The sequence below is a fragment of the Sus scrofa genome, chromosome 4, assembly GCF_054392235.1.
Source record: "Sus scrofa isolate SSC_HxYL_T2T_F1_AM1 chromosome 4, Sscrofa_HxYL_maternal_Yorkshire_Landrace_v2.0, whole genome shotgun sequence".
Taxonomy (NCBI): Eukaryota; Metazoa; Chordata; class Mammalia; order Artiodactyla; family Suidae; genus Sus; species Sus scrofa.
In genome coordinates this window covers 134,052,983-134,074,602 of record NC_139386.1, presented here as the reverse complement: position 1 = coordinate 134,074,602, position 21,620 = coordinate 134,052,983, and the positions used below count along the sequence as shown (strand labels likewise).

The 21,620-nt window shown below is 43.6% G+C and overlaps 1 long non-coding RNA gene across 3 annotated transcripts in view; it reads left to right on the top strand.

Annotated features, from left to right (window-relative positions):
• LOC110260391 (uncharacterized) overlaps positions 1 to 21,620 on the top strand; it is an 82,836-nt gene that overhangs the window by 7,914 nt on the left and 53,302 nt on the right. For 2 of the 3 annotated variants that reach the window (XR_014843155.1, XR_014843154.1), the window contains exons 2-3: positions 10,183 to 10,399; positions 12,319 to 12,366. This is a non-coding gene — a long non-coding RNA (uncharacterized LOC110260391). Of the gene's footprint in view, positions 1 to 10,182; positions 11,907 to 12,318; positions 12,367 to 21,620 lie in introns of those variants that run through there. The other variant, XR_002343643.2, reaches the window with a different exon arrangement.

Genomic DNA, 21,620 nt, shown 5'->3' with positions numbered 1-21,620 from the left:
CTTATTGAGTGCTTACTCTGTACCAGGCAGGGTGCTAAAGGGATGGGGGTATAGACGTAAAACAGACAGATAAAATTCCCTGGCCACCTGAGGCTTCCATGCCTATGAGGTGTCATGGATCTGGGCTGCTGGTCACAGGAAAATAAGCACCTACCAGAGTACTTCCTTTGGGCTCTTCCTGCAGCCAAAATTCTGAACAAACAGGACAGTGCCTCCTCGGAAGGACTGTACAGTCCAATGTTTGGACATCCACAAACAATGATACCAGCATCATAGGACACGTGGGAAGAGATACGGGGAGCAAGAATTAGAACCCCCTCATTTTATTGGGCCCACTTTGGATCTTGCTCTTAAAACAGGATTATTCAGTGCTCATCGGACTCCAAACGTCGTTTGACAATCATCATCTTCCTTCATTCTCCGAACGGTCCTTCAAGTGAGAGAAAACGGGTGTGATTATTTGCACGTTTGAGAAAATGAATGGCCGGATGTTAACGGCCCTATTTTTAGGCAGAATTTTCTCTTTCCCTTTCATGTTGGTCCATGTATTCTGCCTTTCTTAACCTCTCCCACTGGAAGAAGTGAAGCACTGAGAGCCAGGCAGTGGGTAAGCCAGTGGCAGTCAGCTGGTTCTGAGGGTTTACGAGTCACAGCTAACCAAGTGGGTGCAAAGGGGATTACAGTGTGGTGGATGCGGAAGCGGGATTTTGTCCTGTGATTGGCCATGCGTGCCCAGTTCACGTGTCGTCCGTGTGCTGCAAGAGGAGGTTGTGTGATATTCACAGTTCCTAGGGACCATTGTCCCTCCGCCTTCAGACAGCCTTTAATATGCAAGGAAGTAGGGCTCTCTCCCTTTCCAACAGCCCACAAAGGGGAGGCTGAGCGGTGGGCGTGGAGGGCATCCTGAGAGCACGGGGGCAGGTCTAGCCGTCCTCTTCTGGAAAGTTCTTCTCTCTGCCCCTGAAGGGGGAGGAAGGGGAGGAGGACCAGGTCTCCCAGGATGCTCGTTGAACAGACCCAAGGAATTACTGTGGTTCAAAGTCAACAAGACTGCAGGACAAAGACTCAGATTTTCTCTAACAACTCGTGTTTAGAACTCAGCAAACCTTTTCATCATCACCATCCTCCTGAGAGGTAGACGGAACAGCTACTGATAGAACCTGAGGCTGAGACCTTCAGTAATGGATGGAGCGTATTAACGAGTTCCAGGTGGGGTGGAGATTCGAATTCAAGTATAGCAAATATTTCGACCACAGATTTCCTTTCCTAGGCTGTAGGTTTTCCTCCTATGAATAAAAAGTGAGGAGGAATCATCAGTGATTAAATTAAATACTGTATGTTGTTAGATGTGTCCATAAATTTAATTATTTTGCAAGCTGGCATAGTGTTTCCTCACTCTGCTGTTTTCATTCTTCTCAATTAATTGTGGCTTGTAGAGTCTAAGGGTAATGGTTCTCAATGCTGTTGCTCATCTGAAATCTGGAGTCTCAATAACATAGGGTGTGTGCGTGTGTGTGTGTGTGTGTGTGTGTGTGTGTCTGTGTAGGGGATGGCATGGGGATAGCTATACTTTTATGTTGAGTCAGAAATTCTAGAAGGTGGAATGCAGGATTTCTCAGGTTATTCCGATGGGCATCCAGGTTTGGAAGCTACTGTTTGTTCTTAGGCTTAAGCTGATCCTGGTTCTAATGGAGTGTGGCTTGACCAAGACTCCCCACGGTCCACATATTGACCAAGCTCATATATTTTCATATCTTTGCGAGGCCCAGTCTTGGTTGACATACATGAGAAACCATACTTTTTGTTGGCAGAATTCTGAGATAACCCCGATGCCCCACGTCCTGTGCATTCTCCCCTTGAGTGTGGGCTAGACCTGTGAATATGATAAGATTGTCACTCCCTTGATTAGGTTACATGTTCTGATAAAGGTGAATGCGGGTTTTTTACAACTGTGATTAAGGTCCCTAATCAATTGACCTTCAGTTAACAAAAGGAGGATTATTTGGGGTGAGGCTGATCTAATTAGATAAGCCATTTAAAAGAGAGTCTAGAAATCAGGAACAGAAGAAGCAACAGCCTTGCTCTCCCGTTAGCTCTCAAGAAGTACACTTCCAGTTTTGGAAAGGGCCATTTGGTAGAGAAGGTGGGGGCCTCAGTCCTACAGCCTTCTAGAACTGAATTCTTCTAACAGCCAGATGGCTTGGAAGAGGACATGGAGGCCCAGATGAGGTCTGCAGTCCTGGCTGACGTCTTGGTTTTAGCCTGGTGACACGCTGAACAAAATACCCAACTCGCCAGCACCTAGATGCCTGATCCATGGAACTGTGAAATCATAAATTTGGGTTGTTTTAAGCCTCTAAGTTTATCACAATTTTTTACGTGACATTAAAAAAATTGATATAAATATTAACGTCAAATGAACATTTTCTAGGACAATGATTAATAAACTTTGCAAAAATCTTGGAGCTATTTTAGTGCTTTTTTTTATTCTAAGTGACAGGAAACTACATAGTGACAAAAGAAGCAAATTTCAGTGTCAGACATATTTACAATCAAATCTTCATTCACTTCTAACCCGTGGTGTGTGTGTGTGTGTGTGTGTGTGTGTGTGTGTGTGTGTGTGTGTGTGAGAGAGAGAGAGAGAGGGAGTGAGAGAGGAAAATGTGGATAAGATTTATTATAGTTTTTAAATTGAGATATAATTCATATACTACAAAATTCACCATTTTAAAGTATGCAATCCAGTGGTTTTATTGTATTCACAAAGCTATGCACCTGACGTAATTATCTAATTCCAGAATATTTTTATCACCCTCAAAGAAATCCCACACTCATTGGCCATCACTACCATTTCTCTCTCTCTACAACTCTTGCAACAAGTCTATTTTCTGTCTCTCTGAATTTGCCTATTCTGAGCATGTCCTATACATGGAATCACCCAATATGCAGCCTTTTGTGTCTGACTTCTTTCCCTGAGCTTAACACTTTCAAGATGTTACATAATAAAGAAAATGTCTTATACATACAATGAATATTATTCAGCCATAAAAGAAATAAAATACACTTTTGCTTTATGGATTTTATTTTTTTGTTGTTGTTAAGTGCATGTAGGTTTATAGTTATATCATCCTGATGGATTGACAATTTTATCATTCTAAAACATTCCTCATTATCTGTAGTAACAACTTTTGTTTTAAAGTCTGCTTTTTCTGATATTAGTATTGCCATTCAAGGTCTCTTCTGATTGCTATTTGTGTAATATATCTTTTACCTTATTTTTACTTTCAACCTATTTCCACCTTTGACTCTAAAGTATGTCACTTGTAAACATCATATAGTTAAATTATGCTTTTAAAAAGCCATTCTGCCAATCTTTGTCTTTTATTTGATTGGAGTATTTAATTCATTTACATTTAATGTAATTACCAAGGTAGGATTGATGTTTACTAGTTTTTAACTTGCTGTCTGTTTGTCTTATGTCTTATTTGTTTTATTTTTTTCTATTGGTGACCTCTGTGTGACAGAGGCATTTTCTACTGTGGCATCTTAATCCGCTTGTTTTTGCTTTTACTATAGCTTTTGAGTCATTTCCTTAGTGGTGGCCATGGTGATTGCAATTAACATTATAATTTATCACAGTTTGGTTTGTACACAAGCAAACAATTTCGATTTCACTTTGTTCCTAGCTGCATTCCCTCTGCCTATGTCACAGCTTTTGTCATACAAATGACATTTTCATGCATTATTTGCTTATTGACAGTTACAATCATTGCTCTATGTAGTTGCCTTTTACTCTTCAAAAAAATAAAAGAATTACAAACAGAAAATACAATTACACTATTTTTAAAATTTACCTATGTAGTTTCCTTTACCAGTGTCTTCCATCTCTTCATCGGGATTTGATTTATTGCTAGCGTCCTTTCATTTCACCATGATGGACTCCCTTCAGTATTTATTGTAGGGCAGCTCAGCTAATGACAAATTCTCTTAGTTTTTGTTCATCTAGGAATGTTTTAATTTTTCCTCCATTTTTGAAGGATAGTTTTGCTAGACATAGAACTCTTGCTTAGTAATCCTTTTCTTTTAGCACTTGGAATATATTATTCCACTGCTTCCTGTCCTCCATAATTTCTGATTAAAAAATGGATATTAATCATGATAATTTATGGTACATGATGAGTCACTTTCTCGTGCTGTTTTCAAGATCTCTTTGCCTTTCAACAATTCAATTATTTTGTGTCTATGTGTGGATGTGTTTGAGTTTTTCCTATTTATATTTCATCGAGCTTTTTGGATGTGTGAATTAATGATTTTTAAATCATGTTTTGGGGAGGTTCTGGTTATCATTTCTTCAAATATTCTTTCTACAACTGTCACTTCTTTCTTATGGGGTCTCCCTTATGTATATGTTGGTAGCCTTTTGGCATGCCATAAGTGTCTAAGACTGTGCATTTTTCCTCATTAATTTTTCTGTCATTTCTTTAGACTGGATAATCTTGATTGACCTATTGACAAGTTCCTTGATTCTTCTGCCAGCTCAAATCTGATATTGAGACCCTCTAGTAAATTCTTAAAATTTCAACTATTGTACTTTTACCTACAGAATTTCTATTTTTGTTTTTTAAAAATAAAAATATCTACATACTGATATTTTCTATTTGGTGAGCCATTGTTCTCATACTTGTTTTAAATTCTTTAGCTGTGGTGCCCTTGAATATATTTGAATATATTTAAAATATCTGATTTAAATCTCTGTCTAGTAAGTCTAACATCTGGACATCTTCAGGGACAATTTCTCATGACTGATTTTTTTTTTTTTTCTGTGCAAGGATCACACTTTCTTGTTTCTTCACATGTTTCACAACTTTTTTTGTTGTTAAAAGTGGACATTTAAAATAATATAATACAGCAACTCTGGAACTCAAACCCAGAATTCATTGTTGTTTGTTTGTTTAGGGACTCTCTTGAACTAATTATGTTCTCTATTTTCTTTGTTATGTTTAACCACTGACATCTTTGCTTGGTGCTAAGCTAATAATTGGAAAGGATTTTCTTAAAATGCCAGGAACCAAAAAGTCTCTTAGCCCCTGCTAAAAGGGTTTGTATGTGTATTGGGATATATCTCCAACCCTCAGGTTCATAGTTTACAACTCTGCATAAGCCTTTATTTCTTGCTTCCACAGAACCTCAAAGTTAGCCAGAAATTGGAGTGTAGGGCCTTCTCAGGTTTTACCTGGGCATGTGTCCAGCCCTATGCATGCACAAGGATTTCTAGATTGCCAGGAATATGTCAAAGATTTTTAAAGCCCCAATGAATATTTCATTTTCATAGTTTTTATTTTAAGGTTTTTGGTTAGCTTCATGATTGCTACAACTCATTGCTTTCCCAGGCAACTGCAAGATTATACAATTGCTGCTGACTGTTTTTGATAAACATCTTCAGGGAAAAGGTTGTTCGCACTAAGTGAGCTCTGAGTCAGGTCAAATAATTATAGTCCTTCGAGTGGGATTTCCCAGGAACTGATGGACTGGTCAAATAATGACAGTTTTTTGGCAATCTCCAGTGGCTGCTAGGCCAGTGATTTTAATTTTAATTGCGGGGTTTTTGGTTTTTCAAGTTTACATTAGCACTGAGATGAGGGGGATGGGAATAGGGCATGCCATAATGCCATAAATCTTGATTTTTTTTATGGAGATTCAGCTGTTTTTCTTGAGTAAACACTATCACTGCAATACTTTGGTTAATTTTCAGAGTTCGGAAAAATTTAATTTTGACAATTTTGCCAGTGTTCTTTTTACTTCATGAAGAGGCAGAGTTCTGTAGGTCCTTACTCTGCCATTCCCATTGATATCATCTTCTCTAACTCACGTTTATCCTTCAGCAAATTTCTTAAGATTCCATGCTTTCTCTCCCTCTCTGTCTCTCTCTCTCTCATTGGCTGCACCTGTGCATGTGGAAGTCCCTGAGCCAGAGATCTAATCCTCACCACAGCAGTGACCTGAGCTGCTGCAGTGACAATGCTGGATCCTTAATCTGCTGAACCACAAGAGAACTCCCATAACTTCTCTTTTTGTAAAGTGGACTAATAATACCTGACCTGCCATATTTTAGATTTATGGCAAGAACTAAATAGGATACTACACTTGGAACATAAAAGTTCAAAATAAGGATAAGTTGAGGAGTTCTTGTCTTGGCTCAGTGGTAACAAACCTGACTAGTATCTGTGAGGATTCAGATTTGATCCCTGGCCTTGCTCAGTGGGTCAAGGATTTGGTGTTGCTGTGAGCTGTGGTGTAGGTCATAGACATGGCTCAGATGCCACAGCATTGCTGCAGCTGTGGTGCAGGTTGGCAGCTGCACCTCCGATTGACCCCTAATCTGAGAACTTCCATATGCCATGGGTTCTGGCCTAAAAAACAAACAAACAAACAAACAAAAAAACAAGAAAGAGAAAGAAAAAAAACAACAAGGTGAAATTGAATATACAGTGTTATAGTTGTTTTGTCAAGATACATATCTGTCTAGTACCCTGGCAGGGATGTTTGGGTCTCTGCAGCATTTGTGCTTCCTTTTCCAGGGTTAGTGTTGTTGCTTGGAAGTGATTTCCTGCCCACGGACTATACTTTTGGCTCCCCAGCCCTTACATCTAAAAGGGATCATGCAATTGTCTTCCACCAATGGATTGTATGTGATGTGTTGAGGCTGAGTCAAAGGCACTAAGATGCAGTGTAGGGAAGAGATAAATCAGGAGTTTGGGATTAACAGATATCTGTTATTATATCTAAAATAGACAAAAAACAAGGACCTGCTGTATAGCACAGGGACTATATTCAATGTCTTATTGTAGCCTATCATGGAAACCACTGGAAAAAGAATCTGCAACTAACATTACATTGTAAATTGACCATACTTCAATTTTAAAAAATAGTTAACAACAACAACAAGAAAGGAAACAGGGTGCTTCTCCCCTTCTCTCAGTCCGCTGCAAAAGAGCACACGTTAAAGACGGTGGACCTACAAGAGGGAACAAGTCCGGGACCCTGCCTCACTACTTGAAAAAGCACCCGTCCTAGGGGTGTGTGTGTGTGTGTGTGTGTGTGTGTGTGTGTGTGTGTGTGAGAATGACAGACAAGCGGCTGTTGTGTTTGATTGATTGATTGATTTTTTTGTATTTGTTGTATTTGATCATTTTCTGGGTTTTCGTTCTTTTCTTTTCTTTTCTGCAACAGACAGGATGAACTTAATGCAAGCAGCCGTCCTATGACGGCACTGGTGTAACAGGATAAGGCTAAGATCTGCATCAATACATTATCTTCTGTGCAGAAGCAACATTTCCGGTAAAATTGTTTCACCTCCTCCTGTGTATCTGAGGATCTCAGAGTCAGGGTCTATACTGTACGGTCAGCCAATGTGGGGACACCTAGACGTTATTCTCTGGATGAGTATAATGGACAGTGAAACGCCCTTTGGAGAGAGGAGAGGATTAACAGCTGTCAGGTTGGGTTTGATGACTTGTCCCCCACGGAAAAGACCCTCTGAAGTATAAGGGGCTAGCCTCTAACTGCCTAGATAATATGTGAGACTGAGAAAGAATGGGGCCCTTTTATGTGGGTCCAAGAAAGAGTCCCCAGGCCAAGGTCAGAATCTTAAGAGACTATGTCAAGGGTGGAAATATCTGGTGAAAGGTTGATGCCAATTGTAACACCTGGAGCGTGATTCTGGGAGTCAGGAATGGCAGCGAAGTTTGAGAAGATGCCACTGGTGGAAGCGGAGGATGCTTGCAACAGCTTTGGTTGCATATGAGTCTCCTTGGGGAGCCAGAGAATCAGAAAACGGGCTGGGGAGTCTTGAGATTTTGCTGGTGAGGGTTATGGAAAGGGCAGTGTTTTTGGTTTCTTTATTTTATTTTATTTATTTATTTATTTTTTGTTATTTCTTGGGCCGCTCCCGCGGCATATGGAGGTTCCCAGGCTAGGGGTCCAATCGGAGCTGTAGCCACCGGCCTACACCAGAGCCACAGCAACGCGAGATCCGAGCCCCGTCTGCAACCTACACCACAGCTCACGGCATCGCCGGATCGTTAACCCACTGAGCAAGGGCAGGGACCGAACCCGCAACATCATGGTTCCTAGTCGGATTCGTTAACCACTGCGCCACGATGGGAACTCCCTGGTTTCTTTATTGACATGCGTTTCTCGTTTCTTTTTTCCTTTCTTTCCTTTTTTTTTTTTCCTTTTTTGGCCACACCCACGGCCCATGGCGTTCCCTAGCCAGGGATCAAATCTGAGCCGCATCTGTGATCTAAAGCTACGGCGATGCCAGATCCTTAACCCACTGTCCTGGGCCAAGGACTGAACCAGCAATGCCACAGAGACCAGCCAGATCATTAACCCACTGTGCCACAGCGGGAAACTCGGGTTTCTGATTCAACCACCAGGCTTTTGAAACCTGAGGAAATGCAGCACACGCACATAAGCTATGATGAGCTGGGTGATGCAGCTTAAAATGGAGGCAGAAAAAGATGCTGTGATGTGTCTGTCCTTTGCTCATTCTTTTATTTTCTGGTTTCCTTTTTTTCCTAATTGTGTGACCACTGGGACTAGACAGCCCATGGGCGGAGTTCTGAGAGATGCAGTAGAATGCTGCAGCAAGAAACTGCTTCCCATTGATCTCCTCCTGGCCCCTGAGCTCTGTATTTGGACGGCTTTGGGCGTGGGGGGGAACAGGGCGAGGGCACACACATCCAGGAACTTGCATTTTCAGGAGCTTTGTGGCGTCTACTCAGAAACTCAGGGAACTGATAATGATGGCAAGCAGAGGTTAAATCTCCATCTCATCGTCAAGCTGGGAAGAATAAAGGATTCGTATTCAGTCACCATGTGGAATGCGGGCCGCTCTTAAAATGATCGCTCAGGGTGCTTTTCACACAGCCCCTGTTGAGCTGCATGTGACAAAGTCTGCTCAGAAAGAAACTTTTGACTAGATATATAATAAATGAGAAATGCCCTTGGGAAAAGGGAAACACCTGTTTTTCCCCCCACTCCGTTCAATTCCTATCCATTAATTACTCAGGAATATTTCGCTGGCAGACATGAAGGGTACAGCCCCCGCCCCCAACACACACACACACACATCTCTAAGCCTCAGCCTCAACACAAGTCCCTTTGGTGTTTTAAACATTAAGGGTTATTTTTTCTTCTCCTTTGGCAAAAGCCAGTTTGCTTTTATACTGTCTCCCTGGGGCCGTAGGAATACCCCGGGCCGGAACATGCACCAGCACAAGGCTGAAAAGCCCCATGTGGGAACGAGGCGCGGAAAGCAGAGACCAGCACCTCTGCTTTTGACCATACATGGCTCTTGGCACTGCCTGTGCGGGATTTGCCCTGGCTCCTCCAGGCTCTCCCTGGCCCTCGGTGGGCAGGCAGCCGTGCTTTCTGTCGAGTGACCGCTCAGAAACCTGGAATATTTTCCCCTCGCCGCCCAAGGCCTCTGCCCCAGGAGTTTGGCCAGAGCCAACATCTCAGAGGGAGATGCTTCCTAAACACCCTCTCCTCTGCAGTCCAGTGGACTCCGCTGCAAGGGCGTCTGTGACTCCCACCTCCCAGGAAAGTTTAAAGAATGTTTCTTTTTCACTTAATTTACTTTCCAATGTCTTACTCATACTTGGCTTCCATCTTCACCTCTGCGCGACCTGAAGGTAATTATTATTTAATAGTCACATATACACCTTCCCGCACGGGGGCTACATCCTTGTTACGCTGCAAGGCTGCAGCTCCCCATCGGATTCCTCGAAATCAAGAGGACCCCCCCCACCCCGCCCCGCACCCCACAGCAGCGCAGGATAATTAGCTTGGCTACTGTTCCTGCAGAAAGCGTTCGGGGCTGGCTCTGGGCACCGCGCCTCCGCTTTCAGGCTGGGCCTCCGCTTCAACGGAGGGGCAGTCAGGACCCCGGCCCGCTGCAGCCAGACCCGGCTCCCTCACCACAAGCCCTTAATTGTTTATTAATGAAGCTTTGGCCAAACAAATCTACACATTGTCCAAACCCTCCGCCCCCGGGGTACATTCCAGCCCGCCCACGAAAGTGCACGGCGGGGCCTCGCTCTGAAAAGTCTCATTCCGTCCTTGGCAGCGCTGGTGGGGATTCAAACTTTTTTTTTTTTTTTTTAAACTTATTGGCAGGACCAGCTACAGAGGAGATGGGTTCCCAGCCCGGATAAATGGCGGCACCGGTGTCACCACTCACAGCAGAGCTCGCATCCCTTCGGCCCCGCCTCCTGAGAACGGGTCCCTTTCAGCCAGTCCCCAGGCCTCGAGACCCGAGAGCCGGATGGAGACACCTCCCCGACACCCAGGGCACCGAGCGGTCCAGCAGGAATAAGCCAACGGTTGCTGCCTGGTATTTGAACATCATTTAATGAGGGCCCAGAATTCATCTGTAAATGTGCTTTGTTAATTTAGGGCCTGCTCTTCATTAATTAGGGCTTTAGTGGCAAGTGCCACTGCACTATCTGCAATGTTTAAGGGTGCGTCAAGCCTTAGTAAACGGCTTGCTGATAACAAGCCGCATCCATCTTCGTTACTCAGCCACTCCTGTCTGACTTTGCTCAGCATCTTCGAAGCGCCAGGCCTCTTGGAACTGAAGAATTAAACTTTTATCCAAACCAGATTCTGCTCTTTCACCCCTCTGATTCCTTGAGTACTTCCCATTTATTTTGCCTAAATGACATCTGATTACCTAACATGGAGTGGAGCGAGGTCTTAACCTAAAACAGCCTGCAGACCTCAGTTCTCAGCCGGAGAATTCCGGTGGGTTAGCGCCAAGGAAATCCTTACACTTCCATTTCATCCGATCCTGGGCTCAGCGTAAGAGAAACAGTTTCTGACTTTTCTTCTCATAAGGTTGCAGTTCCAATAGATTTTTTTTTTTTAAAGCCAGAGAAATACAGGAAATTAATTTTAAACCTGGAGAATAAATGTCCCAATTGGTTCGAGTTTACTTTTGCTGTTTCTCTCTCTGAAAACATGTATCATTTGAGGCAATCACGGTGCCAAATGAAAGAATTCCAACCGTCTAGAGAGTCCTCCACGTCGAACCTCAGCTGTGCAAACGCCGTCGTGTTGGAGGCACACGCTCGGTGGCCAGAGGGGCTCGGAACCCCCCTCCCCTTTCGAGGCCCACAGCTCAAGCAGGCAGCAGGGCAGGCGTTTAGGCAGATACTGCTCTTAAGAAAAGGTCTCAGTAACACGTTTGTTTATCCTTTAAGCACTAGGTTAGAGGATTGCGTGAAAACTAACCTCCACTGACAGAGGGTCTCCGTAAGTCGTGATCCTGAGAAACGAGAGAGCTACTTGTTTGGCTGTTTCACACATTAGGGGGTTCGCGGGGGAGCGCCTACTGCTCCCCTGAACCACAGTTCAATTTTAAGCATCGCTGGCCGGATGGGTTATTTTAACGATGTCAGGAAGTGAGCTGGAGAGCCGGGTGCTCAGGGCGGGCGAGGGCGAGGGCGAGGGGAGCAGGAGAGTGATAGCCCGAGGGAGGGTGTCTGCAAACCCCTGCACCGCTGAGCTGGTGCACTTATCACAGGGCGCCAGTCTATACGGCGGGCGGGCCTGCGGTGCATGGCTGCTTGTGGTGCATGCTGCCAATTGACTTAGAAAATGCAGATGCCCTTCTCAGATAGAGAGAGCAGGAGACAGGAGGGCAGCTGACTGGCATTCCCAACAATAGGCGTTCTTTGGCTTTGGGTGTGGGAGCGTGGGTCCCAGCCGGGTCTGGGAGGTAGCTCTCACCAGCGCCCCCCGGGGGCTGGCCTACCCCTTCTCGCAGGCTGGCACCAATGCCATGCCGGGTTTTATTTCCGCCTTTTAATTTGGTAATTAAATGCTACAGCTCAAAGATTTTTAAGAGTGAGTCGTGTTTGTGGATCATCTTCTTACTAAACACAAAACAGAAAACGTCCCAGAGACAATGGCGAGGGGGGGAAAAAAAACAAAAAAACAGCAAACAAAAGGCTTGGTTTGTAACATTTAGCCATGAAGTTATCTACGTTATGTGCAATTGAAAGAGACAACCTTAAGCTGAAGATTTCTTAAATTTACCATAATGATGTGCTGGGCACTTGAAATAAGAGCCCTTTGAAGCTGATGTGCTTGCGGATAAAACACATTCTTTCTTTGGAAAAGAGAAAGCCAGTATGTTGTGGTGGCAGAAGGAACAATGGAACCAATGAACGGAGGTCAGAGCTGAAGGTTTCTGCTAGAGGCAAGCTATATACAGGTATTTTAATTTTTTTTTTTTTTTTTTTTATTCAGACACAGAAACTCTGCTCCAGGACCCAGAGCACTGCATGCGGACGGCTGGTAAGAAAAGCCGCTCAATTGTTCAATTTTTATTATTCAATATTGTATTAAAAATTTTTAGGCTCTTCAGGTCAAGGCGACTTTTAAAAGGTTAAAAGCTATTCAAAAGGGTTACCATATCCATAAAAGCAAATGAGATTAAGCCTAAAGACTGATGGAGGAAAAACAATAATTTAGATAAACTGCCGCTGGCTCAGAAATGTTTTGACTTTTACCAGAGGAAGGGAATTCAGCGTCCTGGATTGGTTGTCATATCAAAGAACGATTCATTAAATTTGAAGCAATTATCTTTGTGCTTTTCATTGTTGGGTGTGTTTTAGGCCAGGTTCCACCTTTCTTGGGTTGTCTTCTCTGTAATGATTTGAGAAACATAATTGCACGGCTCCACCTTGCATCTGTCAACTCATGACCTTGCTGGTTGGGCATCTGTAACATCAGACGGTGTTGTCATGGAAAGAATTATGATGTTTCAGTCGAATGTATCCCAAAGGTAGCAAATCCCCAACACGATTGGATCACATGGAAGAGTTTAGGGAATGTGTCTCAGAGGCCTGGGGGAATGCGAACAGGATACCCCCCCCGTTAATGTTTACCTCTGCTGCTTGCCATTAGCGGTGAAAGTCATCACATCACAACAGAAGAGCTAAATTTGAACCTTGAACCTGGGGTGAGTCCTCCAGATCCAAAGTGAGGGTGCGGCCCCTGAGACAAAGGCCCCTGCATGCTTCCGGTGTGAAGCTGGGCCTTGACCGGCCTGGTGGCAACTTGGGAATGTCTGCCTCTCGTCTTGCTCCAAGTTCTGAAAAATACACTTCCGTCTGGTTTTTGCTGCCGAGCTCAGACAACAAACGTACCAGAGGATGGGACCCAAAGCTAGTAGGCCGGCCGAGATGGTGAGAACAGATCAGGGTCAGCGGAGAGTCACTTGGCAGTCTAGGCACGAGACCAGCAGATTTCTGGACACCACAGGGAGGAGTGAGCCGATGCAAAAGTTTATCTGCCCTGGAAACTGGGTCCGGCCTGATGAAATTAAAATGAATAGCAATAATATTCTGGACACCAGTTTTACTTTCATTGTTCTGTGTCTGAACAAGTAAGCCTTCCAAGCAAGTCAGAGGGACGAAGGCTTCCATTGCATGAGAAATATTCCCTACCAAAGAGTTTTTGTGCTACGTAGCTTTCACTTTCATAAACGGTAATAGAAAGGCAGTTGTGGACGTTACGATAATTGGTTTCTGGATCACGAAATGGCAACGCCAAGCCTGATGCATCTGAGACGAGCTAAAAAAAAAATATGATTTGGGTTGGCCCTGCCTGAGGAAAAATCTATTACGTGAAAACCAAAATTTACAGATGAATAGATTAGGGAGTGATTATTCATATTGTAAAAGAGTCTTTAAAGGATTCCCCCAGGATTCTTTTAAAGGCTGAGCTCCACTAGTTCATGTAAGTGTTGGTGTGCAGATCATTAACTATTTGACAGGCAGGCCGGAAATGCAGGTGGAGGGAGCTGAGCGGAAGCGAGAGGACGTTTGGGAGACGGAGGAATCGCTGACACAAGTCTCAAGATAAAAACGCTGATGCAACAGTAAGGAAAGTCCAAGCCAAAATATGATGTGTGTTCCCAAGACAGGCTTTATACACCAGAGCGCTTGGAGGCCGAAGCTTGGGTTCAAACGGCATCTCTGCCAGTCCCTTAAGCTGTGTGACTCTGGAGAAGTTCCACAACCTCTCTGATTACCAACCTTCTGGGGCCGTAGAAATATCACGGACTTAATGTATGTGAAGCAGGTACTGTCCTAGCATGTCATGATGCTGTGTCCATCTTTCTAAGATGATTCTGCAATAAGTTATAAAATATCCGATGTTCCCCAAAGCAGGAATAGTCGGTGTGATCACAATACAGGAAGTTATTTAACAAAAAGAAACTTAAAAGTTTTTGCACAGCAAAGGAAACCAAAAACAAAAACAACCCCCCCCCCACCCACGCCCAAACAAGGAAAAGATAACCTACAGAATGGCAGAAAATCCTTGCAAATGAACAAGTGAAGCAACCCCCAGGGGATTAACCTCCAACATATATAAACATTTCACGAAGCTGTATATCAAAAAATAAAAAAAAAAGCAATTAAAAAATGAGCAGAAGATCTAAATAGATATTTCTCCGAGGAACACAGATCATGGTCAAAGAACACATAAAAAGATGTTCAGTGTCACCAAGTGTTAGAGAAATGCAAACCAAAATTACAGCGAGGTACCACCTCACACCAGTCAGAATGGCTCTCATCAAAAGTCTATACGCAAATGCTGGAGAGGGTGTGGAGAAGAGAGAGCCCTTGGTGGGCTGGTGGGACCATAGATCGGTACAACCACTATGGAAACCAGTATGCAAGTTCCTCAAAAACTGAAAACAGAGTCTCACTCCTGGGCATATATCCAGAGAGAACCGTAATTTGAAAAGACACGTGCAGCCCGGGGTTCATGGCAGCGCTATTTACAACAGCCAAGACATGGAAGCCCCCTCAAGGTCCACGGGTAGAGGAGTGGATAAAGAAGATTATAAACATATTTTTCTCCTCGCCTAGTCGACCAAATGGTTGGGTTTAACAGGTTGCCCAGCCGGAAGCACCAAATTTGGGCATGACAGCTGGTGTGTGCGTGAGTGTAGACGGCATGGCAGTAGGCATCTTAGAATCGGGTAAATGTGTAGAAAGATGTAAGTTCACTTAGTTGAGGTGGCTGGTGATGGGGTCTCTGCCGTTACAGTTGGACTTAATATGTCAATTCTGACATGGCACATGAGAAAGACCCAACTTCTTTTAAGGGTCAATTATGACCTTTTTATATAAAAGTATAAAATGGTCCCTCGGAGTTCCCGCTGTGGTGCAGCAGGTTAAGGACCTGCTGTTGCTGCAGCTGTGGTGTAGGTCTCAGCTGTGGTGGCTCAGATTTGATCCCTAGCTGGGGAACATCCATATCCTGTGGGCACACCAGGAAAAATATAAATAAATTGAGAAATTAAAAAATAAGGCATGAAAAGGTCCCTTAATTATTAGCTGTACTCTCCTTTTGTGCCCCGTAACTCTCCACGTAGGACCGGCCTCCTCGTGGGCCAGCCTCCGGTCCTATCAGAAGACCCTAATCTCTCACACGCTATCCCATGTCCCAGTTGGACACGGGATGAATACAAATATGCTTTCTGGTCCTCACACTTAGTTTATGTGAGTGAACGCTGATGGAAACGGGTAAGTAAATGGTTTTAAGTGCAGGAGATCAAATTACTGCTTTCACAGCTTGGGGCTCCTGACAGCTCTGGAAATGCTGTGCTTTTTTCCAGTGTGGAAATGGGTTGATGATGACGTAGCTTCACAGCAGATTGCCAAATTGTCAGCTTTCGATAGACCTTTTTTTTTTTTAAAAAAAAAAAAAGACTGATTTGATTCATCCTGGGAGGGGCATTTCTCAAGTGCAGAGAATTTAAAGCCATGGACATCTCTGCAAATGCATTTCTCTCTGACTTGCGTTACACAGAACAGGGCTCAAACGGCAAGTAGAGTAGTTGCCTTTAGTTGAATTGTCTCTTATTGGTTGTTTCCTGTGTGTCCAGGAGCCTTTGTATGTCAGCACCAAGAAATCAAATGTGGTTAATCTTTGCTTCTTACACACCTTCACCCAAAGCAACCTGTTCTCCCAGGCTCAAATCCCTGGTCGAGCTTCTCCTGATGCATTCACCCTTCACAGCACCAAACACGAGGGGATTGAGCCGTTTAGTTGTGTAATTATTTGTTGAATGTCTGTCTTTACGGATAGACACCGAGCCCCCACCATGACAGGGGGCAGCTCAGGGTTGCAGACCCAGGGCTCAGCAACACCCACAGTCGGTCCTCCAAGAAGGTACCCCCGCAGCAGCTATTCACCTGTACCTTTTCTGTGTTTATTCTGCCTGGTGGTAATGAGATATCTAGTATATGTCTCACTGGATTCTTTCAAATTTAAAGTGTTTTAAACATTACATATGCAAAATGGTCAAATTAGTCACACTTGTATACATGGGAAAGGGATGAAGATTGAAATGGGTCCTCACTGCCTTCTAGTGATGTCTAAAGATTTCCAAAAATGATGACTTTGTTTCTCTTTTCAGCCATTCTGATACTTAGCATCACATTGCCAAACCACACGCTTTTATTTTATTGTTTTGCTTTTTTAGGGCCACACCTGTGTCACATGGAGGTTCCCAGGCTAGGGGTCCCATCGGAGCTACAGCCTCCGGCCTACACCACAGCCACAGCAACACGGGATCCAAGCCGCATCTGCGACCCACACCACAGCTCACGGCAACACTGGATCCTTCACCCACGGAGCGAGGCCAGGGATCTAACCCACAACCTCATGGTTCCTTGTCAGATTCGTTTCCCCTGGGCCACGACGGGAGCTCCTAAACAACGTCTTTTATTCTTGGTTTTCTTAAGGCTTTGGAGAGTATTGACTTCCAGTTGAAAGATGAGAAATTTCATCAACTCTGGCTTTTACTTTTCCCCTCTCCCCACCACCTTCCAAGTTCAGGGGTTTGCTGTTGTTTTCACTTAGTTCTTCTATTGATTATCTTTATTGCTCAATATACTTCACCTATGTTTTTTTCGTCACCAGCTTCAGTCTGATTCTTGTAGGATGAAGAATTCCTTCTTTCCCTCCTCCCTGCAGAATCACTGTATTTGACATTTTCAGAGTTTAAAGCAATTTATATGCAAAAGCTGTTATTATAATAATCTGCATTTATGCGTTGGTATGATTGCATTTTGGTTCTGTATCCAGTGTCTTTCATGAATTGCCTGTAGTTTGACTTAAATATATAAGTATCTAAAGAAGCCAATGTTTAAACAGGAGTATTACTTTCTCTAGAACATGGATAATTAAGTGCACGGAGAAGTCAGTGTAACCCCATATAGTGCCAAACATCAAAGTCCAAGGATGAGTATGTATATAATATAATGAATATTATAGCTTATTAACTATTATTATGATAGTTAACTATTATTATTTATGTTAAATATTATATATATTTATTAATATATTATGATGATGATAATATCATAAATATGATATTTAACTATTATTATTTCTTAATATGATATTAAGAAATAAAATGCATATAATATACTTTATACACATTACGTATGCCAATAATTGTTCCAATGATGTAATATTTTAGCTTGCTTTGTCGTTTGCCATGACTTTTCTTTCGCCGTTGTTTTCTCATGCTCACACCCTCTCCTCAACCCACCCCCAATTGACAGAAATCTTTTTTTTTTTTTCATGAAGTCCTCTGGCTTCCTTCTAATTTCTACTCATTACTTTGTTGGCCTGTAACTCATTCTTTCGTTGTACCTCTGGGCTAGATTAAACCGTCTTGGATTCCCTTCCTTCCTCTTTCTTAGGTTGTTTTTAGAACCCTTCACAATATTTTCTCTAGAACAGGTAGATGAGAAATACATTTGCTGAGTTCTTTCACGTCTAAAAATGCCCTTATTCTTTATCTAAACTTTATTTGTATAGAACTCTAGGTTTAAAGTTTCTTTATAGCCTTCTAATGCCTTCTATTTCTGGTAAGATGTTGATTCCAATCTGGGGATCATTTACTGTTGAATAGTCATTTTTTTCCATGTCTTTGAAAGTTTGTAGGACTTTTCTCTTCATGCTTAGAGTTCTGAAATGTTACGAAGATATGTATAGTGCATTTTTTCCAGTTGGCTTGTGGTGGGGTGTGCCGGTTGTGGGGTTGACATTATTTCCAGGTCCAGGGAAATGTTTAAATCTGCTTTCTTTTGTTCTTTATTTCAACTTCTTTGTTGTTTACACTACCACCTTCTAAATCACCTTTTACGTAAGTATTGGGTCTTCTGAGCTTGTGCTGTCTATCAGTACTTTCCAAGTTCCAACACGTGCAAGTCACCAAAGGACATATTGACAGGAAGATTCAGATTCCATAGGTCTGGATGACGCCTCCGATTCTGCATTTCTGACCCTGCTTGGGCATGGGCCACACTTTGAATCATGAGCTTTATATTTCTTAAAACGACGTCTCATGTTTTTCTTTCTCTGTTTCTTTCCATTATGGAAAATTTTATTAATTCCATCCTCGCAATTTTTTTTAAATCAACTTTGTCTTTTTTTTCTGCTTGGTTTCCTTACGTGAACGGCAATCCTTGGTGCATCGTGAATACTCAGGTGTAGAGGACTCTGTTGGTTAGTGTAGACAGCAGGTGTGCATGTCCTTGGAGGTCAAATGCCCTGTTTTACCCAAAAGACCACTTTCCTGAATGGGAGGTCTGACTCAGGCTCTGTGTCAAAGAGTGAATCTTCTAGATAAGTGGGTTTTTCTTGCAAGTATGTTGACGGGCTTAGGACACCAAAATTCCCAAAGAGGCCAACTGCTCCCTGCACAGGATCTAGTCTGGCAGCTCTGAAGACGGTCCTCCACTTACAAACCCTACTGCTGCCCCTTAGCAGTTTCTTAGCAATTATGTGTACCTGCTTGGAGCCTCTCCAGAGATGGTGTAGGGAAGACGCTACACCTCTTTTCTGTGTGCATTTTGGGGCTGCGATCTGCGCTGCTGGAGTTTCTCTAGCGGTATAATCCAGTCTACATCCTGTCTTCCGAGACGTCATGGAACCTCCTGGTCTGCGAATACCATTCCCCTTTCTCTTCCCTGCTTCTGCTTTGGCTCACGTGCTGCCAGGGGGTTATCTATTTTTATGTGTGTGTTGTCATTTCACCGGGAATTTAGAATGGAAAGGAGGCCAGGTCAGTCCTATCCATCACCTTGACCTAAGAAACTATATGGCTGTCTCAGCATTGCTCCAAATGCGTATCTGAACCTGGCTGAGACTCATCGGGCTATTCGCCGACAGACCTAACTGTAAGTAGGTAAATTCCCATATAAGTTCCCTAGACCTTGCTAATTATTCTTCATGGATCAAGTAGGATTTAATAGCGTTAAGGGCTTTGGAAGATTCTAAATTGTGCGCTGAGCCTCTTGGCAGTTTCCTGGGCGTATAGGGACCGCCATCGGAAAGCAGGTTGCTGCAGAGACGCGCCTAGAGGAAGCAGGCAGAGATAAAAATGAACGTTAAAGCAGAACGGGGATCGGCCTACGGTTCACTGGGGGTGTTGCCTGTTTTCATGTTAGTTGAGCCTGACCAACTCTCCCTTGGCTTTGCCAAGAAAATAATTGGTGTTGTCAAAGAGCCAAGCACGATAACAGGTGAAGATCTGCCGAGCACCGCCAAGACCCCAGATCCCCGAGAAAAGGCAATGGAGAACCTACTTTTAAAAGGCCGTAGAAAGTTGTTTGAGAATTAATGACCTTTTATAGAGTGAAATGCGGTGGACAGTGGCCACCTTGACCCAAATCAGTGTCAGGCCGTCGTGTGTAGTAACGGCGCAGATGAGGAGAGAAGGCGTGTCTTCCTTTACACTGTCAACGCGAAATTAAGTTCCAAAGCTAGATAAATGCTTTTCAAGGTCCGCATGTTGGATTTTTATTTCCTTGACTTCATACTATCATTTCGTTCGGATTTAAATCCATACCTTATCAAAGATCTAGGTAATTCAGGACGGCTGGATTTGGATCACATTTCTCCATTTTTATCTGTGTATATGTTGGTCTTTTAGATGTTCCTAATTACGCAGACATAGGCTGTTACATTGAAAGTATTAGCAGAGTCATAAGGCAAACGGTAAATCCTCCTTTGATCTATATGTACTATGTATGCTAATATTTTGCATGTATGACTGAAACCTCACGGTGACTGCCTTACTCTAGAATTTAAAATTAAATTGAAAAGGATTCCAAGAAAACAAGTCACATTCTAAAATTACACAAGAAAAAGAAAAGAAGAAACAAATCCTGATATGGGGTGTCTTAATTAAGAAGGTGACGAGAAGCCCCCTAATTTGTAAATGGGGGTGGACGCTTTGGGTAGTAACAGCGTGGAAGGAAAAGTTCAGGGGCCCCTCGGAGTCCCAGGTGCATTATCCCCTGACCATAACTTGAGGAGGTCTTTCACGACCGGTCTTGGCCTCCAAGCCTTCCGCTGCTGGGGTCCACCACTCTCCCCTGGAAATCTGCACTCATCCTTCCAATCGGAGCCCCGCGAAGCCCTTCTCCCTTGCATTTGGGATTGGTCTGCTGCCTTCTCTGTTCCTTTGTTTTGTACATTCAGACACAACCAACGTCTGTTGCGTGCCTGCTGCCTCCCCGGCAACTGCGTTGTGAAATCACTGCTCTGTCGGGGGCACGGCCTCAGAATTGTGATCTGCACTGGACCAGCTGAAGATGCTGAGGCCGTGAGGTCTTTATTTATGTTTATTGTGTACAAGGCACTTCATCTGTCATCGTGGGGGAAATAAGTACATGGAATGGACACAGTCCCCGCCTCGAGCGTAACACGGACGTAAGAGATGGGTATGCATGATGACAGTACAGAATGGGGTTGGTCCGTGCGCTTGGCGTCAGGAAACAATGTTCCAAGTGGCCAGGACGAGTCTGTAAAGGGGGTGGCATGTGCGCAGGCTTTGGACATGTCTGCCAGGTAGCAGAGGGATCAGCTGAGTGTTAAGTGGCGCTGTGAAGGTTGAAGATTAGGGGAAAGGCTTTCTCATGTGCATTTCTCCTTTCACCCAACACGTATTGAGTGCACTGTGGATGCCAGACCCTCTCCCCAGCACTGGGGCCTTGGTTATTAGTCCGACTATGCACCTTTCCTCAAATACATTCTCAGTGTATAGGGTTTTCGGGTTTTTTTTTTTTTTTTTTTTTTTTTTTTGTCTTTTCAGGGCCACACCCTTGGCTTATGGAAGTTCTCAGGCTAGGGGTCGAATCGGAGCTGTAGCCGTCGGCCTATGCCACAGCCACAGCAATGCGGGATCCAAGCCACATCTGTGACCTACACCACAGCTCACGGCCAGGCTGGATCCTTAACCCACTGAGTGAGGCCCAGGAATCAAACTTGCGTCCTCGTGGATACTAGTCAGGCTCCTAACCTGCCGAGCCACAACAGGAACTCCTCATTGTATTAGATTCTTGAGCAAGAATTGAATTCCAGGGTTGGAAAAGGATCTTTAAAGCTCATAATATCCACCTTAGTCTTTAGTTCTAACTTCTAGGATAATGGCAGCTGCTAGGGAATGAATATAAACACTGGATTTTAAGCATGCATTCTTCACCCCGGTTTCAAAAATTTTACTGAAACAG